General features: G+C 36.3%; 1 protein-coding gene across 5 annotated transcripts in view; it reads right to left on the bottom strand.

Annotated features, from left to right (window-relative positions):
* SYT1 (synaptotagmin 1) overlaps nt 1-19,500 on the bottom strand; it is a 330,603-nt gene that overhangs the window by 251,410 nt on the left and 59,693 nt on the right. For 4 of the 5 annotated variants that reach the window (XM_064419593.1, XM_064419597.1, XM_064419598.1 and 1 more), the window contains exon 2: nt 9-96. The exons of the other annotated variant lie outside the window; for it this stretch is intronic. The gene's annotated coding sequence lies outside the window, so the exon portion shown is untranslated. The remainder of the gene's footprint in view (nt 1-8; nt 97-19,500) is intronic. 5 annotated transcript variants of the gene reach the window in all.

Here is a 19,500-nt window from a genome sequence, read left to right as displayed (position 1 = left end):
TGAAATACCTTATATGATTGGCATCAATGCAGGGTTCACAGGGAAATCTTGAATGAAGGTTCTTCTTCACAGTTCAGAAAATTATTCCTTTTCTCCCTTTAAAAGAAAGACATTCAATGTAAACACTTGCCAATACCTATAGTGCTGTATTTTCCATTTTGCCCATGAACAACTGCTGCTTAAAAACTCTTTTAAATGTACTTCGTTAGTTCACTGCCTTTCAGCTTGTTATCATGATATTTAATCAGACTGTTAAGAGATACAAAAGGAAAATATGTCAACAAAATTTCTTCATCATGGACTGATTTGGACTGTTTTCTTAGTGTGCTCCAATATTACATATTGCTGTAGATTTCAGCAGTGAGCCAAATAAAGTGCACATCATGTCTTTCTACGGCTGTAACCCACAAGATGTCTTAACTTAGCATGCTCAGTGAATTCACATGACACCGGAAAGACATGGATTTACACTTGAACATTTTCTAACTTCTGTACACAAGAAGACAATTTCAGAACAGTTTGGACTAAGGGGAAAAAGTGTCATCAGTCAATTTAATCTTAGACTCAAAACAATTTCCTATAACTATTCTGATTATACCAGATTTTTTTTTCCTTCTCTGCTCTTCTATTTGCCTTCTACAGTATCTCATATTCTGGAAAATTAAAGGAATTCACATGACTTTTCCCCCACAGCTATAACTAGAAGCTCCAGTTAAGACTGAATGCTCACTGTGCTGGAAGTTGTTTGAACAAGACTGTTAGACATCTTTAAGATTTTTATAAACCAAATCCCTAAGACAGTAAAGAATAGGAGTAAAGCTATATCAATACATTTTGTTCTACAGATGAAAGCTAAGGTATACAAATATTAAACAATATGCTGAAAGTCACACAAGTCTGTTTCAAGGATCCTTAAATGCCTTGAATCCTTGCCTAGTGCCTGAATCACACCCCATAAAGCCTGTCCCCAGTCCCCATATCTTATATGTAGCACTTCTGAATATTTTCCTTAGGAGAAAGTACTATCAGTATTTAATTTTGTTGGACTTGGCAATATTTAAAACTATAACATTACAAATAAATACTTTTTTTTAAACAACAAAAGCACTGAATTAAAAAATTAATCACAACAGTTTTAAATACTTAGGAAACATTCATTTTTCATTAGTTAAGTACTAAGAAATCAATACTGAAAAAAATGATGGAATTTTCTGTAAATGTATATACCTATTATTTGCCTTCTAATTTTTAGGGAATAAAGTCCATATCAGCAAGCGCATTGCATTGAATTTAGAGTCACCAAGGTCTAGGGATACAAGAATTTACAACTCCACATAGTATGTCTTTTCTATCAGAAAAGGAAAGAAAGACTAAAGCCTTTGAATTACTCCAGGACGTAGGGTTTTAATGAAATAACTATCAGGAAAAGCTGTTTAAAAATGTTCTGACTTTCACAGTCAACAATTATTTTGTAGCTTGTGGCTGTCTGGATAGAATATCTTTATTTATCAAAACAACAAAGTGAAATTAAACTCATTAGATGCAAACCACAACATTAATAAAAAAACATCACTGCAATGTCAAGCACTCGAAATTTAATTCAGTCTATTTCTGAGTCTTTATGAAAGTCTCTGAGTCACAATTTTTTTGTGGAGAGCTACGCTTATTCAGTGCCTAGGTTATTTTTTCAAGGAATTTAAGGGGTTTACCCCTCTTATTCATGAATGCTCTAGAATTCATATACCTTATGGAGCAGATTCTTAAAATAAAATAATTATTTTTGTGATGAAATTTCTTTAAGATAAAAAAATCCACTAACTTCATACACCAAATAATAGATTTTTATTTCCTCTCCACATCTTTTTTTTTTCTCCTCTCAATTAAGCATGTACCATATATTGTATGTTGCTACATATCCAAGACAACTCCCACTGAATTCCATTTTCTTGCCTTCCTGGCTCATTTCTCAACCATTCCCAGTTCTCTCAAACTAGGATTACTGGCTGATACTGCTGGCAGTTATGTTGGCAGCTCTGCATCTGCTGTCCAGATATCCAATTCCTTATTAAATCTGTCTACTCTAGAGCTCCCTGCCAACTTTGACTCTTTTTATCTAGTCAGTCCCAGTTTCCCATTCCATGTCCAATTTTTATGCCCTTTCTCATTATCCAGCTTGACTATTAATCCACTGCCTTTGCCCATCAAGCCTCAGCCATTCCCTTCTCAGCTCAAGGCTGACCAGTTTTCTGCTACTCTTCTGCCCACTGGGTCCTGACAGAGTTCTGTCTGGGATAACACACAGGGAATACCAAAAGCCATCACAGGAAACTCGTTTTAGATCTTTTTCATTTTGCAACAAAATGTCCATTGGGTGATAGGGATGCTAGAGTTTATCACAGTCGGCCTCCGGAGTTTTGAGAAGCCAGAGCACACTTAGCGAAGACTGCAAATGGAGATTTTTCATCTTTGTTTTATTAACAGATCCCTCTTCCCTCTGTGAATTCTGTTACTTTTCACAAGGCTTATGATTTTGCTAATTCTAGTGAATATTCACAGGCATGGCCACAAACACATTCTGTCAGAACTGGCAATCTTACTGCTAGGCAGAAGACCTAAATCCGCCAAAAAGGAAACTTTCAAATATGACATGTAGTTTTGTGCTGAGATCTTAACTGTGTTGAACAATCCTACTTAGATGCAAATATTTCTAAGGGGACAAGAGTTCACATTTGGGAGTCAGGAAAAGACAGATAAATCTACAGAGTAAGTTTTAGTACATTTTAATACAGATAACAATGAAGCATGAACCATGTTTCAACAAGAATTTTTAGGTTTTCTTAGAGATTTAAAACTTCTTTTTACAAATCTCTTAGGGAGCAGAATGAATCTCTCTCACTTATTGGATGAACAGTGCATAATACTTTGCATAATGAAATTAAGCAGCCTGAAGTACATGTGAACATGACTAATGAGACCAAATGCAGCAGGAAAACCAAGCAGATGGCTTTATAGAGCTGGAACACAGTAGCAGGGAGAGATCTGAATGTTTTGGGGTTTTGGAGGATACATACAGAAACACAAATATAATTTTTGCATTTCTGTATAACAGTGCATCTGTCAGCACTCTGGTGGTCTACAGACCACAAGTGAGAGCTTGCCAGAACACTAATACTGTGTGTGGAAAACCTCTATGTGTCATCTGTGGAGATACAAAATGCAAACAAAATGGAAGTTGGATGTTGGAGTTGTTTGTTTTGCTGTGCCTTGCTTTTTTTAACTGCATAAAAAGATACTTAAGGTAGTGGTATATTTTTAATGAACTAGTTCTTCATCAACAGCCTGGTTCTCAAGACACCTCCTTAGTAGTATGAACATCTGGGGGGAAATGCAGTAAGAGTGAAAGGAGGCAGCAGGTATTAAAAATAAAAAAATGACGGGAAAAGGCTTTCTTATCAAGAAAGGTCAATGACCAACTTATAAAGGATGCTACCAGAAATACTGGAAGATGAAGATACATTCAGTTTACTCTCATTGCTTTCTGGGAAAAAAAAAACCCCAAATCTGTCCACAGAAAAGATTAACTGTTCATTTCTGTAAAAAGAGCACAATGAGGGTTAGCAGAAAACCTTACCTTGAGTGGGATTCAGGTGAAGGTACAGCTCTGCTCTGCATGAAAGACATTCTGACACTGGCTATTTACATCTGCAAACTTAAGAGCTTGCCTGCAGTTATGTTATAAAGAACAAGCAGATTCAGAGAGAAAAAGTATAAAATTGAGCAAATTTACAATGTCATCCTGCTGCCATCTCTACCACAAATGATTGGGATAAAATGCCTTTGGATGCGTATTTTCTGACTGAGATTTTTTTTCATTCGAAAACTTTGTGATGTTTTGAAAGGAAGCACAGACATTACCTCAGATTGCAACATAAAGGTATCTTGTCAACAAAGTAATTATAATCAATGTTCAGAAGAAAACTATTGAATTGATTTTTCTCCTCCTGTCAATAAGTATAGTAGTCTGCTTCACTGATGATGACAATGTTACGGCTGTAGCCCATCTACCACATATTTGACTATTACATGCTCCTAATAGTGCTCATAACACAATTTACTAGTGCAAAATACTTATATTACCAACACAAATTGCTGAGGTACAAAAGTCACACATTCTTTAACCCCTTCAGTTAGTTAAAAAAATGTATCTTTCCACTGTGTGCACTGGTCTCTCTTTTTTAAAAGTTCAGAATATTTTGAAACATAAAAGAGACTGGATAGTTCCATTGAGCATCATTATTCAGGCAAGAAAATAAAAAAGGAGCAAAACTCATAAAACCACAAACTTCTTTTAGTTCTGGAGGACAGTAGTAGTATCTCCTGTTTTTTTGGTGTTTTGTGGGGTTTTTTTGTTGGGTTTTTTTTTTTCTTTTCCAGGGACTTCTGATGGTATTTTGTATCTTCTGAGAGACAGAGGACTCAAACCCTACCTTTGTATCATTTTAGGTTTGGCATAATATTATATGTAGGATAACCACCAACTTTAAAGGAAGCTGGGAGGAGCAAAGTGCAAAACAAACAGAAAAAAGTGGTTCTCTGCATAAGAGGTGGAAGATCTATGAAACTGCCAGAAAAATATTAGGGGGTACAAGAAAATTTTAAAAAGCTGAATGGAGAAACTTAACATGAATTTAGAAAAGAGATTCATTGAGACCTGGTGATGTCACACCAGGTTTAGGAAATCCTTTGAGCTGAAAACAGTTGGATGCTGGGAATTTCCTAGAGATGTGTTATGTACTCTCACTCTATTCTTCTCTTCGCTGGAAATCTGTAATGGCTTATTTGTGATAAGATGCTTAACACTGTAGATCCAAGGCTAAGAGAATCCCTGGTCTGAATTTTTGGAACCATTCTTCCATTTCAATGAGATACTATGAATTTGTTTATACTTCTGCCTAATCAAAGGTAAGGAAATGGATGCCTTCATATTCCAGGAACTAGTCAAACCACTGCATGACACATCTGCATCACCCACTGGTCCTCAGTACTGTGAGACCGCTTGTACTGAACATATTTGTATGGCTTAAACTGGATATATCCATGATCATAATTTCATTAGTAGTGGTTCCTGTTATTCAGAATGGTGAAGGAGAAAAATGTAAAAGAAATTAGTAATAATAATAAATGTTAGATCAATTTTCATTTCTTACATGACACGGACAAGTGTAAGGCAGACAAGTGCAAACACAGAATCCAACAGGATGGTCTAAAACCTAGTAGGAATTTTTATTCATTTTATCTGGTAAAGCAAGTGCAGAAAAAGTGACTACAGTACAGAGTCATGTGAACACACAGCTGTCTGATCTGGTAACTGCAACTTGCAACTGTTTTCTTTCCCTGTGTATTTTTTTAGGGATCCATGTGGTACCACACAGCTAGACATTCATAAAAAAATTACCTTGGTGACATGTGGCCAACATCTTTGAGTTGTCAACTTTCAAAAAAATGCACCTGTCTCACATGTCAGTATGCAAGCTTATACGTGTTTTCTGGTCTCTTGCTCAGTAGGATATTTTTTGACCTTCCTCTTGGGGATATTTTTTCCAAAAGAATTTGGAGTGAAATGTTTTTTTATCTATAAAAATTATACAGAATTAGTGAAGGTAATTCTGGTCAACTTCTCTGCTTCCCAATCAAAACCAGCACACAAAACATATAGGCAAATACACACTTTGGTCTGCACTTAAATGACAAGAAGACAAAAAGATAATTTCTACTAGCACCCTACTTTACTGGTGCCCATTTGAAATTCTGGGTAAATATCACACTCCTGCTTCCACTTCACTTATGTGTGATGTTACTTAGTAACATCCTTTCTGCTTTTGCTTCACTGATCATTAATTTTTTTACTATAGCAAAAGCAGACAGCGACAGACATCTTGCTTTGCTGTAAACATTTTTCTTCCACATGAATGCTGAATGCTGAAGCATGTAATTAAAAGTAAGAATCAATAGTTCACTACAGAGCAAAAAATCACATTTCCTTATACTGTGCCAACTCCTAACCTCAAACTCTCATTCTGACCTCTCGTACCACACTAAATTCATGATCTCCAATTCCACACTGATCAATTTATTTACTTGCCACTAAAGAACAATCTCTAGCTTAAACTATCAACATAACCTTTAATTTATGAAAGACATCAAACAAAATATCTCATACAGAACTCTCCGCCGAACGAACAATTGGGTTTTTTTCATGCCACAAGTGAAAATAACTTAAAGACATACAATTAACAAGTTGACAAGAAAGGGCAAGTTTTTGATGTTCTGTCTTCCAGATCTACGGACTTGCTCAACCAGCAATTATTAAAGTCAACTAACGTGACCACTGACAATTGAAGCTGACAACTTGTAAAGCCAGATTAAGAGTTTAATGTTATTTGCCAGCATCAAGCTGATGTACAGTATGCTCCTCTGAATCTACAAAACTCAGTATGTCCTTTTTAAGATCACAAAACATTGTTCACGAAGCTCTGGTAATAAAAGCTCACAGTTTACCAAAATCCTGTACATTACCTCCGGTTCAACTCTCCTCAAAACAAGTTCATCAGCCAATAAGGTTGGAAAGAAGCATTTTCCTCTAAAAATAGCTTTGATGAGTTGAGTTGACATTTTTCTCACATACGCAAAGAAAAAAAAAATCAAAATCCACTTGCCAAGCATTGTTTCCCAACTGCAACATTTAAAGGAAGATTGCCATCTCCTCTGGCAAAGACTTATGAACATAAAAAAAATAAATCTGTACTCATAAAATCAGGGAAAAAAAAAAACCCAAACAAATTGTAAATCTCTAACAGCATGAACTTATCACATACACCCAAGCAGAGCACTCTTGCAACTAGGGATCAGATAAAGATTTTAATTAGCTCCCTAAACAAAACTGTTGTTTGCATTTAGAACAAATGACAAGTTCATCATCACCTCTTTGTCATCCACTTTCCAGGAAGCTTCTTTATCAGAATCTACACCCAAACCATGAATAGGTGCACACATAAAGCAGTAGTTATGGTAAATTACAACAATGTGTCATTTAGAAGTGGGAACCCTTAGTATTTTAGGCTTGGGCAACACAGCTTAGGTGGCAAGTTTTTAGAGTTGCACCAATTTGGAAACAGGAAAACATGGGAACACTGCATCCAACTCACAACGGTGAAACCAGGTTTGCATCAAGAATGATATAAATTACAACATACATGAGATTTTGTAATTAGTTCAGGCAATCAAATGCATAGCACAGTTAATTCTGCCTTGGTAAAAGAAAGAGTGCCAGGCCCACATATTTTTCAATCTGCATCTTCTATTGTTAACTTTCACACATATTATATGCATATAGATTTATGAACAAAAATGTATTCATAACAAATCCATCATTCCAGAATAACTAGGCTGTAGTAAAGGTAGCATTTTAAATAATTTTCATTTGTCTTTGAAGTACTACCTTCTGAACTATAAGGAAGTACCTGTCACTTAAAAGGAGAGGAAACTGGCCTGTAGTGCCTCTTTGAAGGTGTAGGTGAATCACAGTTTTATAGTCTTTTAGTTTGCACCTTAACAAGATGTTCTGAAAAGCAGAGTATGATAGATACTAATATTTCTCTCAAACTAGAAAGTATTGGTTGATTGCTTGAGTACCAAGATTAAGTTTTTACTTACTGAGATAGTCCCCAGGTGATAAGCAAAATGTCATGACCAATGGCTCAACCAGTCTTTAAGCCATTACTTCAAAAATACTACTGAAAAACCCCAAAACATTGTTATAGGCAGATGAAAAGCCTTTTTAGTTTTCTACGGATTTCCCGAGGTTTGTCAATATTAGATGATCAGGCTTAAAAGGTGTGAAGTAATGTATCAAAAAATCAACTGCTTACTGAGAACCTCCAACAGAATACTAAGTGATACAGATAATTTTACTTACTAGAAAAGCAATAACACAATGACATAAAAATGTCCAAACCCCCAAAATGGCCATTGGAATAATCAGTTTCTGTAAAACATTTGTATTAATATTACTTTTTTCTTTTGTTTTCGATTTTTCAATCAAGTATTTTTTTAAACTACAGATAAACTGACACTACTGCTCCATTTCTAGCTGGAAGCTTTCTGACTATCTCTGAATAGTAGGATTCAGAAGGACACGTAAATTTCAGATACTATGGTAGGTTGTCCCTGGCCAAAAACAAAGTTCCCACCAGCCACCCATTCATACTACTGCCAAGCATGGAGGGGAGAATTTGAATGGCAGAAGCAAGAAGAAACTCAAGGGTTGAGACAAAGCCAATTTAAAAAGTAAAGAGAAAAAACAGGGCAAAAAACCACAAGTGAAGCAAAGGCCCTCCTGCCAGCATCCCAGCCTCCAAGCAACAATTACTTTGGTAAGGCCAGCTTGCAGTTTTTATCACCAAGTGTGACATTCTAAGGCACAGAACACCCCTCTGGTCAATGTGGATCACTTGCCCTGGCTGCGTTCCCTCCCAAGCTCTTGCACACCCATCCCCAGCCTACTTGCTATAGGCAAAATTGGAAAAGGCCTTTTTGTGGTGTAGGTGCTGCTCGGCACTAGGTAAAACCCTGGTGTGTTACCACCACTGCTTCAGACACTAACCTAAATCAGCAGCGTGTGAGCTGCGATGAAGGAAGTTAGCTCCATCTGACCCAGACTCAATACAGACACTCAGGCACAGCTCATGCCTCACGTTACCCAGCATGATATCCAACTGCACACAGTGTCCATCCCTCATTCTCTTTCTCTTACCATTTCCGCCCTGGTTTCCAGGCACGCTGATGAACAAGCAACCAGGATATCGAAAAGCACTACTCATGCAGTCTAAATGCAACTACTGAGGACAGAGTTCTCAAACCAGATGTCACCTCTGATGCCACCAGCCTCATTTCCATCTCCTTGTCGTTCCACTTTCCAAAGTACAGCACAAGAACAATTACTCAACATAATAAATAATAATAAACTTTATAAACACCTCATGTCCCTAACTGCATTATCCCCCTTTTCCCTTTTTTTTTTTCCTTTCTAATTTCTCTAATTCCTTTCCCTTAATTTAAAGCCTGTCAAAGGCTGTCCAGCTCTTGACATTCCCGATGTATTTGACATCTCTCAGCTTCCTTGTACTTCATACATTCCTTTGATTTCCTTAAAAAATTCAACTAGCATTCACTCCACTAAAAAACTTCTTCATCATATTGTCTATTCATGTTTCCAAGTTGATGTTTTGTGCTTGAATGGGAATCATGCAGGTAAGAACTTAGTAGTGACCCTTACTGATAGAAATGCAACTTCTGAAGTTTGTGATCTATTTCACAGTTTACTTCAGGAATATTTTAACATAGGAAACACAATATTGAGGCAAAACTTAATTTCCATGTTATATTGCATTGCATTCAAGAAAGCAGCAGTTTTCCTGACTTGCTGTCATGTTGTCAGTCCACATTGAACTGAAACAAATTGAAGAAGTAATTCATAATACGATATTATTCTCAGCAGTTCCACATGCTGTCCAGGCTATTTAAATAGTCTATAAATAATTGCTCAGAAAGGCACAACTGACAGTGTGCATAGACTGGTTGATGAATCATAAGGTATTTTAAGTAAAATTTTGCTTGATTAACTGTTTTGTTTTTAAACCACCCACACAGTATTGTTTGATGTATCAGGACAGATCAAACTGTTCTCACTCTTTACTGAAAACCAGACAAGCTTACACATGGTAAGTTCTATTGTATTATGGAATTGATGCCAAACAGAAGAGCTGTTGTATTGTGTGATTCCAATTTTCTATTTCTTGGCCAAGTATTTAGCACCAAGTATTGTTATATATGAAACTAACCCAGACATGTCACACACTTATAGCTTTGTGTCATATGGAAGTAATTTTAGTTTTTGTCTCCTCATTTCCAAAATACATTTATTTGTCCTTCTGAAGTACAATTCCTCATTTGAATTTTTTTTTGTCAGCTGGCAACCAAACTGATTACATCTAGAGGATCTTCAGACAGAGGCATAAATGAACAAAGCCCACTGATTTGAGGCAAAGCATACCTGACTTCTGTCATTGTAAATGCTGCCAGTGCAGACACTTCTTTGTTTAGACCAGCAGATGAGGTATTTGCATATCTAAAGATGCAGAAAAGCACCTAATGGAGATTATAAAAGCATCTAAATGAGAAAGCACCTTATTCCCAGCAACCTTCATGGGAGTCAAGCATCTATTATAATTAGTCATTTGAGTAAAACCTACCATGTTTAACTCTGGTTACCTCCAACACTTCCAGCACTTCTTAACAATATCCTTAATAATGTCAATCAGAAATCTCATTTTCCAAAAGGTAAACATCAAAATTTATCACTCAAAGCAATAAAGAAAAATTTAAACAAGGGTATGAAAAATGTCTTAGCTCTATCGTTTGGAAACAAAAAAACCTAAACATCTTAGGTAACACAATCAGCTTCATTTCCAGGTTTTGCAACTGCAGTTATTCCTCCTGGCATGCATACAGTTTTAGATTATTACCTTTATACAATGTAATGCAATATTATGTTCATGGTACAGCAAAGCTTTCCCTCACCTTCATGTGATTTCACTTTTTTACACGCTCTTAAGGAAGAGTTACAAATTAATTGCACAGATCACTTTCTGTAGACACAGTATTGTGTCAGTGCTGACTTAAAAAAACACTAATGAATTTGCTAAATACTCAGTCTCCCATGTACGTTTGAAGAATTAAGGACCTAAATTAATTTTTTAACAGTTCCTCCAGTTTTTCGTGGGTTGATTTTTGGGTGAACAAGAGTGAGGAGAGAAATGTCTATTTCATTTTACATGTGTTTATTGGATCCCAGATCCTTCCCTTCCACATTTTTCCCAGATAATAAATACTCACTCTTTTTTCAGCTCAGTCCTGAGATTTAATTAAGATGGAGTCCTAGCGTGCTGGGTACTGTGCAAATATGCAGTCAAAAGAAAGAAAAACATTATAGCAACAAACTAAGGAGTTTAAACATATACTGACATTGGCATTGGAAAATCAGGACACAGTACACAGTTACTTTTAGTAAACTGCCACTTTAAAGTCCTTTTTCTGTTGGAAAATCTACTGTAATGCCTGTCAAGCAGAAACACAGTAGTAAAAATGATGGAACAAAGAATGTAAGCTAAAAACTCCCACCCTAATGAAGGTATAAAGACAAAAATAAACAGACGAGAAAAGAATGTGCTTGTCCCTAACATTAGAAGAAGCTTAAGGCTGTAGAACATAGGAAGCTAACCACCAGTCTTCCAATAAGCACATAAAGCTTTCTTTATTACCTACTCAAAATGGTATTTTAAGAAATATTAATCGACACATTGAAGTGCTGCTTCTGTAAGAGAAGCAAAAAAGAAAAATATTTCATATTTTGCTGTATACTATTTAGAATTTCTTTTAGTTTCTATTCTTTTATGTGCTACAGGAGCAGGCAAAGCTATATTCATTTGAAATGACACATCCAAACAACTCACCTCAGAGACTATTTAGGGCAAGCATGCCAGCACATCAAACAGAACAAGCTACAACAGAGAGATGCAAGGACAAGCTCTGCTACTATTTCAGGCTGTCTCTTGTGGAGAATTTAGGTGCCAGTTATGAAGATCATATAAATGTTTAATGTTTTGCACAATCACTATTGATTAATTATGACCTACATTAGCATTCGAAAATTCTCAGCAGTAAGACCCTGTAAGGCTGCAGACAGTCATTTCAGGTGAATTACTGGTGTGATCCTACAGAATGTCAGTAAATAAGGAGATCATCTCACCACAATAATTATCGAGGTGATAGAAAAACAAACTAACAAAATGCACAGCAGTGACATGTTATCTAATCACAACGTTGTGTTTGCGTAGAGCTTACTTTGAAATGCATCCATCTGAAAATACCAAACCCTTCTGATATGGCTATTCTAATCTGCATTATTAAACTCCTGAAAATAAGGATTTATATAAAGTAAGATACATCTGTAGTTTTGGATATACTTATAACAATCACTATTTTGGCATAGATTTGTCTATTCTTTGAATAACACGCTCAGAAAAAAAAATAGTATAATGAGAATGTAATATCTCAGGGCAGGATGTTCCACCTTCATTTAAATAGCAGAGGACATGGATGTCCAGTGAGCTAGACTGGAGAGGAGGGCAGTGTGCTGCCACAAAAGCTATTTGCAGCAGTTAATACTGGAAGCTTTCACAAATGCATGACTGGAACTGGAGTAAGCTTTACTCTGACTAACAAATTGCTGACAGCAATTAAAAATGACCCAATTATTTCTGGAAAAAATAGCTCTTTAAAACTTTAAGGTGAAATAGACAGATGTGAAGAGTAAAAAACCAAAATGATCATGTATGAAAATTCAACAGCAGTTTAGCTGAAAACAGAAAAATTGAATAACATTCTTTATTGTCTTTCAATGAAATAACAGAATAAAACAAGCTACTGTAATTGTTTTTTTAACAACAGGTTTTTCCACAAATAGCACTTGTGTTTTAATTACAGTGTTAAAGCTGAGTGAAGAGAATTTACTTTGTTGCATACTGTTTCTTTACAACCATTCTTAATATTACTCATTAAACTGGCATGCCATTGACATAAAAGTGCACCTCTATTCTACTCCTTTAAATCACTGAAACATCTGTATAATTCCTTAGCACCAACTTAACTACTGATGTAGCTGAAAATGTAGTCAGCTGAGCATCTTCATCCCTTTCAGCATAATCTAGTAATCTCAGTGATTTGTGACAGTAGAGGCTTATGTAAGACTCCCATATAGACCAATATAGCTATAACTCTTTCTATTACCATAACATGTTTTTTTAGTTTCTGTTATTGTTCCTCTGGGAACTTATTTGCTAGTGAAATGTTTCCCCCCCATAAAGCTTAACTAACCCTTAAAAGGAATCCTTTATAAATACTTAAAATTATGAGAACAACAAATCACTTACAGAGAATATATTCTGAAAGTAAGTTTTTCTAGTAACAGATTCTGTGACACAGCGTTCATTATTTTTTGTTACAAATGAAACTTCTGAGGAAAAAACAAAAACCCAAAGCTTACATTTCCTAAGTGCTATCAATGATGCAGACGCCACTAAAATTCAAAAAAACCCCGAATAGTGCTTCCTGACGTATTAAAGCAGTCAGCAGTAGTACTAGCCTGGCCAACCCCTATTCAGCATAAAGGCTGAATAAATTAGCTGTGTAATTCTGGCTATGATCAAAACTGACCTTATATTTATACTTTCAAATCTGTTTCCTGGGACTTGCACCCCCTTTCACTGTTATATTCATCTGCTGCCTCTTATCTTAAACTGAACTCCTATGCCACTGCATCTTTGGTCATTATACACGCTAAACATCACAAATTACAGATCTGCATTTCTTGCCTAGGTGTTAGAGCAGCCCCCCAGCAGGAACTGCTGGGAGCTCCATGATATTCTCCAAGAAGCACAAGAGTTAAGCTTCTGTTTTAAAGGTTTCATCCAGCACAGTTCTGACACTTTTTCTGGGAGGAATGAGCTGGTACTTCAATGGGGATGAAGATGCACCATGACAGATTCCTTACAGAATGCAGTCCTGAACAAGCTAAGGACTCCTCTAAGCTACACAACAAGGTACCCAACAACAAGCCAGAAAAGTTTTGCAAGAGCTTGGCCACCTCTGTTCTACAACACATCCTGCTCTCCTGTAGTATGTGTGATTCAACAGAAATTTGGCAAATGTGGGCACACACACACATGCACAGCTTTCAGCCACACAAATACCCATGACCCTTCATGATCCCTTTCCTGGCCGTGCAAATGTAATAATGCAACACTGTTCACCAAACTAAGAGAAAATAATTATAATAACAATAATAAAGAATTTGAAAAAAAAAGCAAAAGAAAAAAAAGCAGGAAACCTCTAAAGAAACCCTATGATTTTTTTAAGGCAAGAAGTTCTGGATTTTGCTCCATATTATTACATTAATATACTGAAGATTTTTACACTATGATTACAGCACCTACTATCAAAATCCATAAAAAATGAGCTGGAAATTTTCTTAGTACCGAATTATAAAAATTAAAATAGTTTCTTTTGAAACACCAAGCTGAATCAGCTTAGTGGCCCAGTATCTGGCAAGCAATGCAACACATTATGGAGTACCTTAATTATTCATAAGCCTGAAAGACATTATATTCCTTCCAAAAGGCAAAAAACCATCCCCCTGTAAATTATATCCCACAGACAAAGGAGGTCAACAAAGTTAGAAGTAGTTACTCTAATGTTTGTGTTGGGTAAATAAATAAAAAGTAAATAATAATTACACTTTGATCTCTCAATTTTTTACTTTTCACCTATTTCACTTAACGCAAACATGTCTAGAACCATTCACTGTCACTGTGTGCTTCCAGATGAATACATTATTATAATACATTAGTATACAGTCTTACTTTAAACTTCTATTTCACTGTATCACTGAAGCTGTGGTTGCCTCCAGTGAACACCTTTCTCCACATGTCTCAAAATCTTTTTCCTCTTCTTTTTCATGCCCCATCTTTCCCATTGTTTTGGTGGGTAATTGCAGTCACCCTTTTTCTCATAGCAGGAAACCAAGTTCTACCCCAGTAAAAGACCTAAGCCCCATGACCCCCTGGCTCTTGTTTCCCTTGTACAGACAGTGCCTGCTCAGTGATGGCCTTCCTTATGGCTTTTTTCTTTTCCTCCTTCCTCCTTTTGCATTCATTTATGCTCTCTGTGTCCAACTACAAAGTTTTCACTCTAGAGTGCTTAATTTCATCCTTATTATTCTCAGACATTCAACTTGTCTGGGGAACAGTCTCCCAGCTACCACTGGACTGATATTTTCCATTTCCTCCTTTCAGTCTTCCAAAACTGCACTTAATCTGAACACTAAATTGACTTAACACATAAAAGAGAAGTTCATGTGTTCGTGTAACATACTGTAATATGAAGTCTGACAACTATTCTTTAATTTTATTTGCACAGGATAGGCTAGACTAAAACCTGAGCAAATAAATTATGCTGCTCCTTCAAATATCTGCCTATGTAGATATTTGTATCCCTATGTATAAGGAGTGTATTGTAAGCAAAAAGTTAGTTCAAAGTTTTGTGTATGGAATTATGGATCGAGATCTAGAGGGCTCTGCTGTTTAATTCAAAGATGTTTTATTACTCAAAAATATTTTCTCTTCGTAAACAACTATACGTATGCACATGGGCTGGGATTAGCAATAGATATGTCTGTACATAAGAACAAATGGTGAAGTATTTTTTACCTATATGAATAAAATACCAAGCAGAAAAATGAGAAATGTATCAAAAGGTAGTGAAGATGGTACAGATTCAGGATTAGGGTGAAAATATTGAATGCAGGGATGAAGATGTATAAGAAGAGTAAAAAATATAACTTATCAGTTAATTATAAAACTAGAAGAAAAGCTCAGGAAGATTGAGCTGAGGGTGACAGATCAATTTCCAGCCCAAAGTCTGAAAGAACAGGAAGAGGATATTTGAGGTAGCAGGATCATTATCTTGTCCTATAGATATAGATGAGAGTAAAATAGTGTAGGGCAGCAAAGTAGGAGAGAGGAGAAAGCAATTAGAGCATCAGATGGTTGGAAAGCTTTTCAAAAATGTGTACTTTTTCAAAGGAAGTTTTCAGAGTAGCTGTATTTAATTTAAAGACATGCAGGTCAAGGGAGGATGAGTAGGCAGATCACACTGTATCAATTCAGTAGCTGTCTTCAAGGTTCTGGGGATTATTAGATACTGGAAATGTGAGAGACATCACATATCAGAAGTTCAGATAAGCATTTTTCATATCATGCAACATGGGAAGTCATTACTCAGTTAACATAAAATTAGGATTAATATCAGAAATATTAGGTCAGTAAGTAACTAAAGGGGAAATGGAAGTGGTTAGAAAGTTTCAGGCTAGAGGGAAACTATCAAGAGAGTTCCTCAATGACCAGTCTTGGGAGAAATCTTGTTATTTTTGTAACTACTTTACCCAAAGTGTCAGTACTATATTAGTGACCTATCCTGGTAATTCATTTTTGGGGAGATAATCAATACCGAGGAGCACTGGGATATTTGTATGCAAAGAACTGGGTGACCTTGAGCACGAATAACATCAGTGAAATAAAAATCTAGCATATAAATGGCAAGGCCATCCCCCCAAGGACTAATAAAATCATTTCTTCCATAAGCCAGAATTTCATCAGTTGAAAATGACCGAGGTGGAAAAGGATAAGTCATAGGATTTAAGTATGAGCTGTTAGTGTTCTATGGACAATGCAACTCTAAGCTGCATCAAACAAGATTTTTCAGGAGAGAGGGAAATACCAATATGGGAAAAATCTAATCATTGCTATCTCTAAATTGCCATAGAACCCTGTTCACTCATGTTAAAGAATGATAAGCTTAAATTGGAAGATGTGCAGAAAAGAGGTGCCAACATGATCAGAGAAATGGAAAATCTATCTGACAAAAAGAGACTGGAAATGCTTAAGCATATCTGGTCTGGTGAAATGAAAGTCAAGAGAAAATATGCCAGGGAACTGAATAGTGAAAGGAAGGAAAAATTATTCAGTCTAGGAGGTACAGCTGGCATAAGAACAAATAAATAAATATAAGGTGGCCATGAATAAAGTTAGGCTGCAAATCAAAAATCTAAACATTAAACCAATGAGAATCTGTAACAGCCTTGGAATAGAAAAAATGGATGCAACTCCCATCCCCTTCCCAGAACTACATGTACCTGCACTGTGCTTTACAAGTGTAGAAGGTGGATCAATATGAAGGGCTACTTGAAATAGTAAGGAGCTGGAGTTGGCAGCCAAAGAGATCCCTACCTATCTTATGTTTTCAGAATTCCTTAAACAGCAACTACCATTTCTCAGGAGAAGCTATGTATGATAAACAGAGGATAATAGAATATGAGTCTTCAGTTTACAGAATCATACAGTTTTTCCATAGACTAAATGTGCTAATTAAAGCAATCTACCTAATTTTTTTGTGGAACTCACTAATTCATGCCCCTGAGATACTTGTGCTCTTTCCACTTCAACTACATTTTATTACTGAACTGTTAAGTGACATTTTCATATACTTGAACATCAACTCTACCTTATATAAGTCAAAACACATAGGAAAAAGACTATCCAGCACCAGCCATGAAGAATTCCATTTCTGAGATCACAAATCTGTAACTTACCCTCATCTCAACATATCTACATTTCTAATAGATTAAAAACCGAATAATTTTGCAGGCATGGCAATTTTACATAACTATTCAGATGTAGTATAAGAGATGCTGTTGGTTGATGAAATCTGAATGGAGAGGACAGAAGGACTTTGTAACACTACTGCATCACTGTACCACTCTTTCATTAACAGCCACTTTCCAAAACAGGCTCAAACATGCACTTTCTTCCTGAGGAGGTAAGAACTGACAAAAGTCAAGTATTTCTTTTTTCGTAAAGAAAGAGGCTTACCTAACCAGATACATGAATTTAGACAGTTCAGTTCTCACAGACCCTTGTGAAGGGATATTTAAAGAGCAGTAAGCTTTTCATTTTTTTTTAACAGAAATGACTGAGGAGGCAAGGAAGAGGAAGTGTCAATGAGACCTTGGAAGTTCTTTTACAACAAGCTCCGGACTTTTTATTGGACCAAAAGAAGAGTCAAGAATTGACCAGGAAAGCCATTGTAGCAAAAGCTTGAGAACGAATTTTCAAAGCCAAATTAGTAATCCAGCTGTTGACTGAATAGCATCCTGGCTAACAGTCCCCAGCTCAGCCTCTGGACAATGACCGCAGTACATTTTCCCATTTTATATACATTTGGCATTGCCATATTGATGGACCATTGACCAGCTTGCACTGCTCACAGCTCCAGGGACCTGACTGAAAGGGCGGTAAATTGCCCCAAAAACTAGTTAGCAAATTCATTTACTGTTACTAAACATCCTTCCTTTAAGTCAATAGTGCATTTCCCAAAAAAACCCCATGTCTTATATTCAGTTGCCTACTGCAATAGTTGCTTATTTTATTTCTAAGTAATTTGAAATTTGTTTTAAAGAAATTAATAAAAACTCACCTACATAAAAAACAAATAAATGATGAAAAATGTTACAATCAGCGACAGTTAGAGCCTGTTTCAACTCTAGCAAGATGTAAACAAGGAAAGGCAACATTAACAGCAACATCAGAGATCCACTATTGCTACACTAACACAAAACAAAGAGTAAACAACTATGTACAAAAAACTTCATTCAGAAAACAATTATCTATGACAGTGTACAAGTATACTGTCTCCAACACTGCCCTACAACAAGCAGGTATTCACAATTTCGCCACCTCTTTCAGTATGCCACTTATTACAGTTATTTCCCGATACTTCCTGACAGCAGTGTTACACAGCATTTATACATGTTAAGGCATGAAAGAACAGAGCTCAGTGCCTTCAACTCAACCTCATCTTCAACTAAATAAAATACTACTCGCCCTCCTTTACCACAGAACTTGCAGAAACTATTTGGACTTGGCTCACAGAGACATCCATCCTAGAGAGCCTTGTGTGAATCTGGGTAGGTGCACTGAGTTTAATGAAAGATGTTCTGCTCTAGCAAGGTTTCAGGATAGGTATCAGCAGCCCAGCCGAGGTCACTGCGGTGCCTGTGATGGGAGAGCTATAAATGCCTCTGTTTACACTCGGCTGCCTTCACTTCTCCTACCCAAGGTACCATTTGTCCCGCACTCACGGATTTAAGTGGTGTCATGGGATGTGCTGCTGTGCTTCTGTAGACCCTACGCACAAAGCCTACCATAATTCCTAATTTCTTTGCCACCCTTGGGCTTTTTCTGCAGCAGCCTAGAGAGAATTTGATAAATTATAGCTTTCATGAGTTTATTCGAGAGCTGAAAAGTACAGCCCACATATTCAAAACACGGACCCCTCCAGAATCCATATCCTGTTTATTTTTTTTCAGTATTTGCTCTGAATGCTAGTTCCCAGGTAGTTCACATCTCATCACCAGCCATCTTGCTTGCAAGTGCAATATGTGATGCTGATCCTGTATCCCTAGAAATGTAGAATGATTTAAAAAACACTTTGATAATTGAACCCCATCATTTACATTTAAATGATATAGTACTTTTAAAAAAACCTGTCTTGTTATCATAAACCTATTAAAACATTCAGTTTTTATGTAGCTACTTTTATGTAGCTCTTGAGTATTGACTTTGATTGATACTCAGCTGTTCCATTTATGAAAATCTGCCATTTTATCTGCAGAATTTGTACTTGTTAGTATTGCAACTTCATCAGGATCTCTTAAGTAAGTTTTAAAAAAAAAAGGTGTTGGATAAATATAATCTTAGGCACAATATA

This window comes from Passer domesticus, chromosome 5 (genome assembly GCF_036417665.1).
Source record: "Passer domesticus isolate bPasDom1 chromosome 5, bPasDom1.hap1, whole genome shotgun sequence".
Taxonomy (NCBI): domain Eukaryota; kingdom Metazoa; phylum Chordata; class Aves; order Passeriformes; family Passeridae; genus Passer; species Passer domesticus.
The sequence above is the reverse complement of the archived record's forward strand: the minus strand, read 5'-3'. Positions and strand labels throughout refer to the sequence as shown.